We start from the raw sequence: 11,367 nt of genomic DNA on the forward strand, positions 1-11,367 counted from the left end.
TTCACATGCTTGATTCTCTTTCGGAGACATAGCAATCCATAGGTTTTAAGATACTTACTAGTCAGGTACATTCTTAGGCGTTTAATATGCAGTGTTGAGTCCATTTCGTTGAGCAAGGAGTAGCTCTTGTCTATTCCATATTTGACTTAAGGAACTTTATCTGTGCTCATTTCAATCTCTGGTTTTATGCAGCACCCCAACTCACCTTTACCCTTAAGCAAGCATAAGTTGGTTTTCTAAATTTGAGACCCTGTTCTGTTCTGTAATTCAGTTCCTGTGTAGCCAAGTTTACATTCCGTGTATTACAGATATCTTATGATGTTTCTTTTTCTGTGTGACTTACTTCAGTTAGAATCATCATACCTGAATACACTCATTGTGCTGCTAAGGGCCTGATGACACAGATTTCATTGCTGAGTGATATTGCTTTGTAAGTAAATACCACAACTTCTTTATCCATTTTTCACTTTCTGCGATGTTGAACTTGTACTGTAAACGAGGTTCTTGTAAACAGAGCCGTCCCAAACTTTGGGGTGGCTGTGTCTTTTTGATTTTAATTTCCCTAAGCTATAGGACCATAAGTGGCAGTGCCCTAGGCTCTGTTGCTTTGTTTTTTAGATGTTTCAGGAAACACCATACACTTCTCCCGAGTGTCTGTTGGCAATTTACATCCCGCCCATCAGCATAACAAGGCTCCCAGTTCTCCATGGCCTGTCCTGCCTTTCTGGATTTTACACTTTTTTCAGATGGCCCTTTTGACTGGGGGGAAGTGAGACTTCATTGTAGTGCAGATTTCCTTTGCAAGCTTGCTTGGTTGGCCAAAAAGGGCGTATATGTTTTTTCCTGAATATATTCAGGAAAAAACGCATACACCCTTTTTGGCCAAGTGCATCATTGTGGACGTTCTGCCTCTTTTCCTATGCTTTCAATGCAATTCCAGTCTACCTCCTGAAATCGGTTTCCTGCAATTCTGCCCCGCTTTCAAGTCCTCTTGGCAGCCTTACTTCAGTATATTTTCGGACGATAGCTGTCATTTATAACTCTGCAGGTTTGTGAATTACAGTGCCCCTGAGCTCCTTTCTTCAACTTGCTTTCTTGTGACCTGGCCGCAACACCGCAGGATGGCTTCAGGCCCTAATCTGGTTCCGGTACGGCACACTGAGCCTTTGGTTATTTCCTCTTCCTGTTGGGAAATGAGAGTTAAATTTGCCCGTCCAGACACCTCCAGCTAGCCTCTCATTGGTTCTCGCTATTCCTGTTCATCTTCCGCAGAAATTGCAAACTGGGCCAAACAGGAGGTTAAAGGGACTGACTCTCCAAGTGGGGAGAGTGTTAGTAAAGCGTCTGGAATGTTGCACCCGAGTACCAGGGGAGGAAAACTGAGACATATTTGAACACGTCTCCCGTTCACATGGTTGATCATACTCTGGGTTCCACATGCATATTTTAGCTGAAGGAAGAATACCTAAAACCTGGGTAGTTGAAACCCGTGGAATGGGTACCATGCAATATGACTTCAAAGGGTCTTCATTTGCTCACCGAACCTCTCCAATCCTATCACTGCTGCGTTTATGCCCCTGTACACATGCTTGATTCTCTTTCGGAGACATAGCAATCCATAGGTTTTAAGATACTTACTAGTCAGGTACATTCTTAGGCGTTTAATATGGGGTGTTGAGTCCATTTCGTTGAGCAAGGAGTAGCTCTTGTCTATTCCATATTTGGCTTAAGGAACTTTATCTGTGCTCATTTCAATCTCTGGTTTTATGCAGCACCAAAACTCACCTTTACCCTTAAGCAAGAATAAGTTGGTTTTCTAAATTTGAGACCCTGTTCTGTTCTGTAATTCAGTTCCTGTGTAGCCAAGTTTACATTCCGTGTATTACTGATATCTTATGATGTTTCTTTTTCTGTGTGACTTATTTCAGTTAGAATCATCATACCTGAATCCACTCATTGTGCTGCTAAGGGCCTGATGACACAGATTTCATTGCTGAGTGATATTGCTTTCTAAGTAAATACCACAACTTCTTTATCCATTTTTCACTTTCTGCGATGTTGAACTTGTACTGTAAACGAGGTTCTTGTAAACAGAGCCGTTCCAAACTTTGGGGTGGCTGTGTCTTTTTGATTTTAAATTCCCTAAGCTATAGGACCATAAGTGGAAGTGCCCTAGGTTCTGTTGCTTTGTTTTTTAGATGTTTCAGGAAACACCATACACTTCTCCCGAGTGGTTGTTGGCAATTTACATCCCGCCCATCAGCATAACAAGGCTCCCAGTTCTCCATGGCCTGTCCTGCCTTTCTGGATTTTACACTTTTTTCAGATGTCCCTTTTGACCGGGGGGAAGTGATCCTTCATTGTAGTGCAGATTTCCTTTGCAAGCTTGCTTGGTTGGCCAAAAAGGGCGTATGCGTTTTTTCCTGAATATATTCAGGAAAAAACGCATACGCCCTATTTGGCCAAGTGCATCATTGTGGACGTTCTGCCTCTTTTCCTATGCTTTCAATGCAATGCCAGTCTACCTCCTGAAATCGGTTTCCTGCAATTCTGCCCCGCTTTCAAGTCCTCTTGGCAGCCTTACTTCAGTCTATTTTTGGACGATAGCTGTCATTTATAACTCTGCAGGTTTGTGAATTATAGTGCCCCTGAGCTCCTTTCTTCAACTCGGTTTCTTTTGAGGTGGCCGCAACACCGCAGGATGGTTTCAGGCCCTAATCTGGTTCCGGTACGGCATGCTGAGCCTTTGGTTATTTCCTCTTCCTGGTGGGAAATGAGAGTTAAATTTGCCCGTCCAGACACCTCCAGCTAGTCTCTCATTGGTTCTCGCTATTCCTGTTCATCTTCCGCAGAAATTGGAAACTGGGCCAAACAGGAGGTTAAAGGGACTGACTCTCCAAGTCGGGAGAGTGTTAGTAAAGCATCTGGAATGTTGCACCCGAGTACCAGGGTACGAAAACTGAGACATATTTGAACACGTCTCACGATCACATGGTTGATCATACTCTGGGTTCCACATGCATGTTTTAGCTGAAGGAAGAATACGTAAAACCTGGGTAGTTGAAACCCGTGGAATGGGTACCATGCAATATGACTTCAAAGGGTCTTCATTTGCTCACCGAACCTTTCCAATCTTATCACTGCTGCGTTTACGCCCCTGTACACATGCTTGATTCTCTTTCGGAGACATAGCAATCCATAGGTTTTAAGATACTTACTAGTCAGGTACATTCTTAGGCGTTTAATATGCGGTGTTGAGTCCATTTCGTTGAGCAAGGAGTAGCTCTTGTCTATTCCATATTTGGCTTAAGGAACTTTATCTGTGCTCATTTCAATCTCTGGTTTTATGCAGCACCCCAACTCACCTTTACCCTTAAGCAAGCATAAGTTGGTTTTCTAAATTTGAGACCCTGTTCTGTTCTGTAATTCAGTTCCTGTGTAGCCAAGTTTACATTCCGTGTATTACTGATATCTTATGATGTTTCTCTTTCTGTGTGACTTACTTCAGTTAGAATCATCATACCTGAATCCACTCATTGTGCTGCTAAGGGCCTGATGACACAGATTTCATTGCTGAGTGATATTGCTTTGTAAGTAAATACCACAACTTCTTTATCCATTTTTCACTTTCTGCGATGTTGAACTTGTACTGTAAACGAGGTTCTTGTAAACAGAGGCGTCCCAAACTTTGGGGTGGCTGTGTCTTTTTGATTTTAATTTCCCTAATCTATAGGACCATAAGTGGCAGTGCCCTAGGCTCTGTTGCTTTGTTTTTTAGATGTTTCAGGAAACACCATACACTTCTCCCGAGTGTCTGTTGGCAATTTACATCCCGCCCATCAGCATAACAAGGCTCCCAGTTCTCCATGGCCTGTCCTGCCTTTCTGGATTTTACACTTTTTTCAGATGGCCCTTTTGACTGGGGAGAAGTGAGACGTCATTGTAGTGCAGATTTCCTTTGCAAGCTTGCTTGGTTGGCCAAAAAGGGCGTATGCGTTTTTTCCTGAATATATTCAGGAAAAAACGCATACGCCCTTTTTGGCCAAGTGCATCATTGTGGACGTTCTGCCTCTTTTCCTATGCTTTCAATGCAATTCCAGTCTACCTCCTGAAATCGGTTTCCTGCAATTCTGCCCCGCTTTCAAGTCCTCTTGGCAGCCTTACTTCAGTATATTTTTGGACGATAGCTGTCATTTATAACTCTGCAGGTTTGTGAATTACAGTGCCCCTGAGCTCCTTTCTTCAACTTGCTTTCTTGTGAGCTGGCCGCAACACCGCAGGATGGCTTCAGGCCCTAATCTGGTTCCGGCACGGCACGCTGAGCCTTTGGTTAATTCCTCTTCCTGGTGGGAAATGAGAGTTAAATTTGCCCATCCAGACACCTCCAGCTAGTCTCTCATTGGTTCCCGCTATTCCTGTTCATCTTCCGCAGAAATTGGAAACTGGGCCAAACAGGAGGTTAAAGGGACTGACTCTCCAAGTCGGGAGAGTGTTAGTAAAGCATCTGGAATGTTGCACCCGAGTACCAGGGTACGAAAACTGAGACATATTTGAACACGTCTCACGATCACATGGTTGATCATACTCTGGGTTCCACATGCATGTTTTAGCTGAAGGAAGAATACGTAAAACCTGGGTAGTTGAAACCCGTGGAATGGGTACCATGCAATATGACTTCAAAGGGTCTTCATTTGCTCACCGAACCTTTCCAATCTTATCACTGCTGCGTTTACGCCCCTGTACACATGCTTGATTCTCTTTCGGAGACATAGCAATCCATAGGTTTTAAGATACTTACTAGTCAGGTACATTCTTAGGTGTTTAATATGCGGTGTTGAGTCCATTTCATTGAGCAAGGAGTAGCTCTTGTCTATTCCATATTTGGCTTAAGGAACTTTATCTGTGCTCATTTCAATCTCTGGTTTTATGCAGCACCCCAACTCACCTTTACCCTTAAGCAAGAATAAGTTGGTTTTCTAAATTTGAGACCCTGTTCTGTTCTGTAATTCAGTTCCTGTGTAGCCAAGTTTACATTCCGTGTATTACTGATATCTTATGATGTTTCTTTTTCTGTGTGACTTATTTCAGTTAGAATCATCATACCTGAATCCACTCATTGTGCTGCTAAGGGCCTGATGACACAGATTTCATTGCTGAGTGATATTGCTTTGTAAGTAAATACCACAACTTCTTTATCCATTTTTCACTTTCTGCGATGTTGAACTTGTACTGTAAACGAGGTTCTTGTAAACAGAGCCGTTCCAAACTTTGGGGTGGCTGTGTCTTTTTGATTTTAAATTCCCTAAGCTATAGGACCATAAGTGGAAGTGCCCTAGGCTCTGTTGCTTTGTTTTTTAGATGTTTCAGGAAACACCATACACTTCTCCCGAGTGGTTGTTGGCAATTTACATCCCGCCCATCAGCATAACAAGGCTCCCAGTTCTCCATGGCCTGTCCTGCCTTTCTGGATTTTACACTTTTTTCAGATGGCCCTTTTGACCGGGGGGAAGTGAGACTTCATTGTAGTGCAGATTTCCTTTGCAAGCTTGCTTGGTTGGCCAAAAAGGGCGTATGCGTTTTTTTCCTGAATATATTCAGGAAAAAACGCATACGCCCTTTTTGGCCAAGTGCATCATTGTGGACGTTCTGCCTCTTTTCCTATGCTTTCAATGCAATTGCAGTCTACCTCCTGAAATCGGTTTCCTGCAATTCTGCCCCGCTTTCAAGTCCTCTTGGCAGCCTTACTTCAGTCTATTTTTGGACGATAGCTGTCATTTATAACTCTGCAGGTTTGTGAATTATAGTGCCCCTGAGCTCCTTTCTTCAACTCGGTTTCTTTTGAGGTGGCCGCAACACCGCAGGATGGCTTCAGGCCCTAATCTGGTTCCGGTACGGCACGCTGAGCCTTTGGTTATTTCCTCTTCCTGGTGGGAAATGAGAGTTAAATTTGCCCGTCCAGACACCTCCAGCTAGCCTCTCATTGGTTCTCGCTATTCCTGTTCATCTTCCGCAGAAATTGCAAACTGGGCCAAACAGAAGGTTAAAGGCGCTGACTCTCCAAGTGGGGAGAGTGTTAGTAAAGCGTCTGGAATGTTGCACCCGAGTACCAGGGGAGGAAAACTGAGACATATTTGAACACGTCTCCCGTTCACATGGTTGATCATACTTGGGTTCCACATGCATGTTTTAGCTGAAGGAAGAATACCTTAAACCTGGAGAGTTAAGACCCGTGTAATGGGTACCATGCAATATGACTTCAAAGGGTCTTCATTTGCTCACCGAACCTCTCCAATCCTATCACTGCTGCGTTTATGCCCCTGTTCACATGCTTGATTCTCTTTCGGAGACATAGCAATCCATAGGTTTTAAGATACTTACTAGTCAGGTACATTCTTAGGCGTTTAATATGCAGTGTTGAGTCCATTTCGTTGAGCAAGGAGTAGCTCTTGTCTATTCCATATTTGACTTAAGGAACTTTATCTGTGCTCATTTCAATCTCTGGTTTTATGCAGCACCCCAACTCACCTTTACCCTTAAGCAAGCATAAGTTGGTTTTCTAAATTTGAGACCCTGTTCTGTTCTGTAATTCAGTTCCTGTGTAGCCAAGTTTACATTCCGTGTATTACTGATATCTTATGATGTTTCTTTTTCTGTGTGACTTACTTCAGTTAGAATCATCATACCTGAATCCACTCATTGTGCTGCTAAGGGCCTGATGACACAGATTTCATTGCTGAGTGATATTGCTTTGTAAGTAAATACCACAACTTCTTTATCCATTTTTCACTTTCTGCGATGTTGAACTTGTACTGTAAACGAGGTTCTTGTAAACAGAGCCGTCCCAAACTTTGGGGTGGCTGTGTCTTTTTGATTTTAATTTCCCTAAGCTATAGGACCATAAGTGGCAGTGCCCTAGGCTCTGTTGCTTTGTTTTTTAGATGTTTCAGGAAACACCATACACTTCTCCCGAGTGTCTGTTGGCAATTTACATCCCGCCCATCAGCATAACAAGGCTCCCAGTTCTCCATGGCCTGTCCTGCCTTTCTGGATTTTACACTTTTTTCAGATGGCCCTTTTGACTGGGGGGAAGTGAGACTTCATTGTAGTGCAGATTTCCTTTGCAAGCTTGCTTGCTTGGCAAAAAAAGGCGTATGCGTTTTTTCCTGAATATATTCAGGAAAAAACGCATACGCCCTTTTTGGCCAAGTGCATCATTGTGGACGTTCTGCCTCTTTTCCTATGCTTTCAATGCAATTCCAGTCTACCTCCTGAAATCGGTTTCCTGCAATTCTGCCCCGCTTTCAAGTCCTCTTGGCAGCCTTACTTCAGTATATTTTTGGACAATAGCTGTCATTTATAACTCTGCAGGTTTGTGAATTATAGTGCCCCTGAGCTCCTTTCTTCAACTCGGTTTCTTTTGAGGTGGCCGCAACACCGCAGGATGGCTTCAGGCCCTAATCTGGTTCCGGTACGGCACACTGAGCCTTTGGTTATTTCCTCTTCCTGTTGGGAAATGAGAGTTAAATTTGCCCGTCCAGACACCTCCAGCTAGCCTCTCATTGGTTCTCGCTATTCCTGTTCATCTTCCGCAGAAATTGCAAACTGGGCCAAACAGGAGGTTAAAGGGACTGACTCTCCAAGTGGGAAGAGTGTTAGTAAAGCGTCTGGAATGTTGCACCCGAGTACCAGGGGAGGAAAACTGAGACATATTTGAACACGTCTCCTGTTCACATGGTTGATCATACTCTGGGTTCCACATGCATATTTTAGCTGAAGGAAGAATACCTAAAACCTGGGTAGTTGAAACCCGTGGAATGGGTACCATGCAATATGACTTCAAAGGGTCTTCATTTGCTCACCGAACCTCTCCAATCCTATCACTGCTGCGTTTATGCCCCTGTACACATGCTTGATTCTCTTTCGGAGACATAGCAATCCATAGGTTTTAAGATACTTACTAGTCAGGTACATTCTTAGGCGTTTAATATGGGGTGTTGAGTCCATTTCGTTGAGCAAGGAGTAGCTCTTGTCTATTCCATATTTGGCTTAAGGAACTTTATCTGTGCTCATTTCAATCTCTGGTTTTATGCAGCACCCCAACTCACCTTTACCCTTAAGCAAGAATAAGTTGCTTTTCTAAATTTGAGACTCTGTTCTGTTCTGTAATTCAGTTCCTGTGTAGCCAAGTTTACATTCCGTGTATTACTGATATCTTATGATGTTTCTTTTTCTGTGTGACTTATTTCAGTTAGAATCATCATACCTGAATCCACTCATTGTGCTGCTAAGGGCCTGATGACACAGATTTCATTGCTGAGTGATATTGCTTTGTAAGTAAATACCACAACTTCTTTATCCATTTTTCACTTTCTGCGATGTTGAACTTGTACTGTAAACGAGGTTCTTGTAAACAGAGCCGTTCCAATCTTTGGGGTGGCTGTGTCTTTTTGATTTTAATTTCCCTATGCTATAGGACCATAAGTGGAAGTGCCCTAGGTTCTGTTGCTTTGTTTTTTAGATGTTTCAGGAAACACCATACACTTCTCCCTAGTGGTTGTTGGCAATTTACATCCCGCCCATCAGCATAACAAGGCTCCCAGTTCTCCATGGCCTGTCCTGCCTTTCTGGATTTTACACTTTTTTCAGATGGCCCTTTTGACCGGGGGGAAGTGAGACTTCATTGTAGTGCAGATTTCCTTTGCAAGCTTGCTTGGTTGGCCAAAAAGGGCGTATGCGTTTTTTCCTGAATATATTCAGGAAAAAACGCATACGCCCTTTTTGGCCAAGTGCATCATTGTGGACGTTCTGCCTCTTTTCCTATGCTTTCAATGCAATTCCAGTCTACCTCCTGAAATCGGTTTCCTGCAATTCTGCCCCGCTTTCAAGTCCTCTTGGCAGCCTTACTTCAGTCTATTTTTGGACGATAGCTGTCATTTATAACTCTGCAGGTTTGTGAATTATAGTGCCCCTGAGCTCCTTTCTTCAACTCGGTTTCTTTTGAGGTGGCCGCAACACCGCAGGATGGCTTCAGGCCCTAATCTGGTTCCGGTACGGCACGCTGAGCCTTTGGTTATTTCCTCTTCCTGGTGGGAAATGAGAGTTAAATTTGCCCGTCCAGACACCTCCAGCTAGCCTCTCATTGGTTCTCGCTATTCCTGTTCATCTTCCGCAGAAATTGCAAACTGGGCCAAACAGAAGGTTAAAGGCGCTGACTCTCCAAGTGGGGAGAGTGTTAGTAAAGCGTCTGGAATGTTGCACCCGAGTACCAGGGGAGGAAAACTGAGACATATTTGAACACGTCTCCCGTTCACATGGTTGATCATACTTGGGTTCCACATGCATGTTTTAGCTGAAGGAAGAATACCTTAAACCTGGAGAGTTAAGACCCGTGTAATGGGTACCATGCAATATGACTTCAAAGGGTCTTCATTTGCTCACCGAACCTCTACAATCCTATCACTGCTGCGTTTATGCCCCTGTTCACATGCTTGATTCTCTTTCGGAGACATAGCAATCCATAGGTTTTAAGATACTTACTAGTCAGGTACATTCTTAGGCGTTTAATATGCAGTGTTGAGTCCATTTCGTTGAGCAAGGAGTAGCTCTTGTCTATTCCATATTTGACTTAAGGAACTTTATCTGTGCTCATTTCAATCTCTGGTTTTATGCAGCACCCCAACTCACCTTTACCCTTAAGCAAGCATAAGTTGGTTTTCTAAATTTGAGACCCTGTTCTGTTCTGTAATTCAGTTCCTGTGTAGCCAAGTTTACATTCCGTGTATTACTGATATCTTATGATGTTTCTTTTTCTGTGTGACTTACTTCAGTTAGAATCATCATACCTGAATCCACTCATTGTGCTGCTAAGGGCCTGATGACACAGATTTCATTGCTGAGTGATATTGCTTTGTAAGTAAATACCACAACTTCTTTATCCATTTTTCACTTTCTGCGATGTTGAACTTGTACTGTAAACGAGGTTCTTGTAAACAGAGCCGTCCCAAACTTTGGGGTGGCTGTGTCTTTTTGATTTTAATTTCCCTAAGCTATAGGACCATAAGTGGCAGTGCCCTAGGCTCTGTTGCTTTGTTTTTTAGATGTTTCAGGAAACACCATACACTTCTCCCGAGTGTCTGTTGGCAATTTACATCCCGCCCATCAGCATAACAAGGCTCCCAGTTCTCCATGGCCTGTCCTGCCTTTCTGGATTTTACACTTTTTTCAGATGGCCCTTTTGACCGGGGGGAAGGGAGACTTCATTGTAGTGCAGATTTCCTTTGCAAGCTTGCTTGGTTGGCCAAAAAGGGCGTATGCGTTTTTTTCCTGAATATATTCAGGAAAAAACGCATACGCCCTTTTTGGCCAAGTGCATCATTGTGGACGTTCTGCCTCTTTTCCTATGCTTTCAATGCAATTCCAGTCTACCTCCTGAAATCGGTTTCCTGCAATTCTGCCCCGCTTTCAAGTCCTCTTGGCAGCCTTACTTCAGTCTATTTTTGGACGATAGCTGTCATTTATAACTCTGCAGGTTTGTGAATTACAGTACCCCTGAGCTCCTTTCTTCAACTCGCTTTCTTGTGACCTGGCCACAACACCGCAGGATGGCTTCAGGCCCTAATCTGGTTCTGGCACGGCACGCTGAGCCTTTGGTTAATTCCTCTTCCTGGTGGGAAATGAGAGTTAAATTTGCCCGTCCAGACACCTCCAGCTAGTCTCTCATTGCTTCTCGCTATTCCTGTTCATCTTCCGTAGAAATTGCAAACTGGGCCAAACAGGAGGTTAAAGGGACTGACTCTCCAAGTCGGGAGAGTGTTAGTAAAGCGTCTGGAATGTTGCACCCGAGTACCAGGGTACGAAAACTGAGACATATTTGAACACGTCTCCCGATCACATGGTTGATCATACTCTGGGTTCCACATGCATGCTTTAGCTGAATGAAGAATACCTTAAACCTGGGTAGTTGAAACCCGTGGAATGGGTACCATGCAATATGACTTCAAAGGGTCTTCATTTGCTCACGAACCTCTCCAGTCCTATCACTGCTGCGTTTATGCCCCTGTACACATGCTTGATTCTCTTTCGGAGACATAGCAATCCATAGGTTTTAAGATACTTACTAGTCAGGTACATTCTTAGGCGTTTAATATGCGGTGTTGAGTCCATTTCGTTGAGCAAAGAGTAGCTCTTGTCTATTCCATATTTGGCTTAAGGAACTTTATCTGTGCTCATTTCAATCTCTGGTTTTATGCAGCACCCCAACTCACCTTTCCCCTTAAGCAAGCATAAGTTGGTTTTCTAAATTTGAGACCCTGTTCTGTTCTGTAATTCAGTTCCTGTGTAGCCAAGTTTACATTCCGTGTATTACTG

Source organism: Stenella coeruleoalba (assembly GCF_951394435.1).
Source record: "Stenella coeruleoalba genome assembly, contig: scaffold_131, whole genome shotgun sequence".
NCBI classification, from domain to species: Eukaryota; Metazoa; Chordata; class Mammalia; order Artiodactyla; family Delphinidae; genus Stenella; species Stenella coeruleoalba.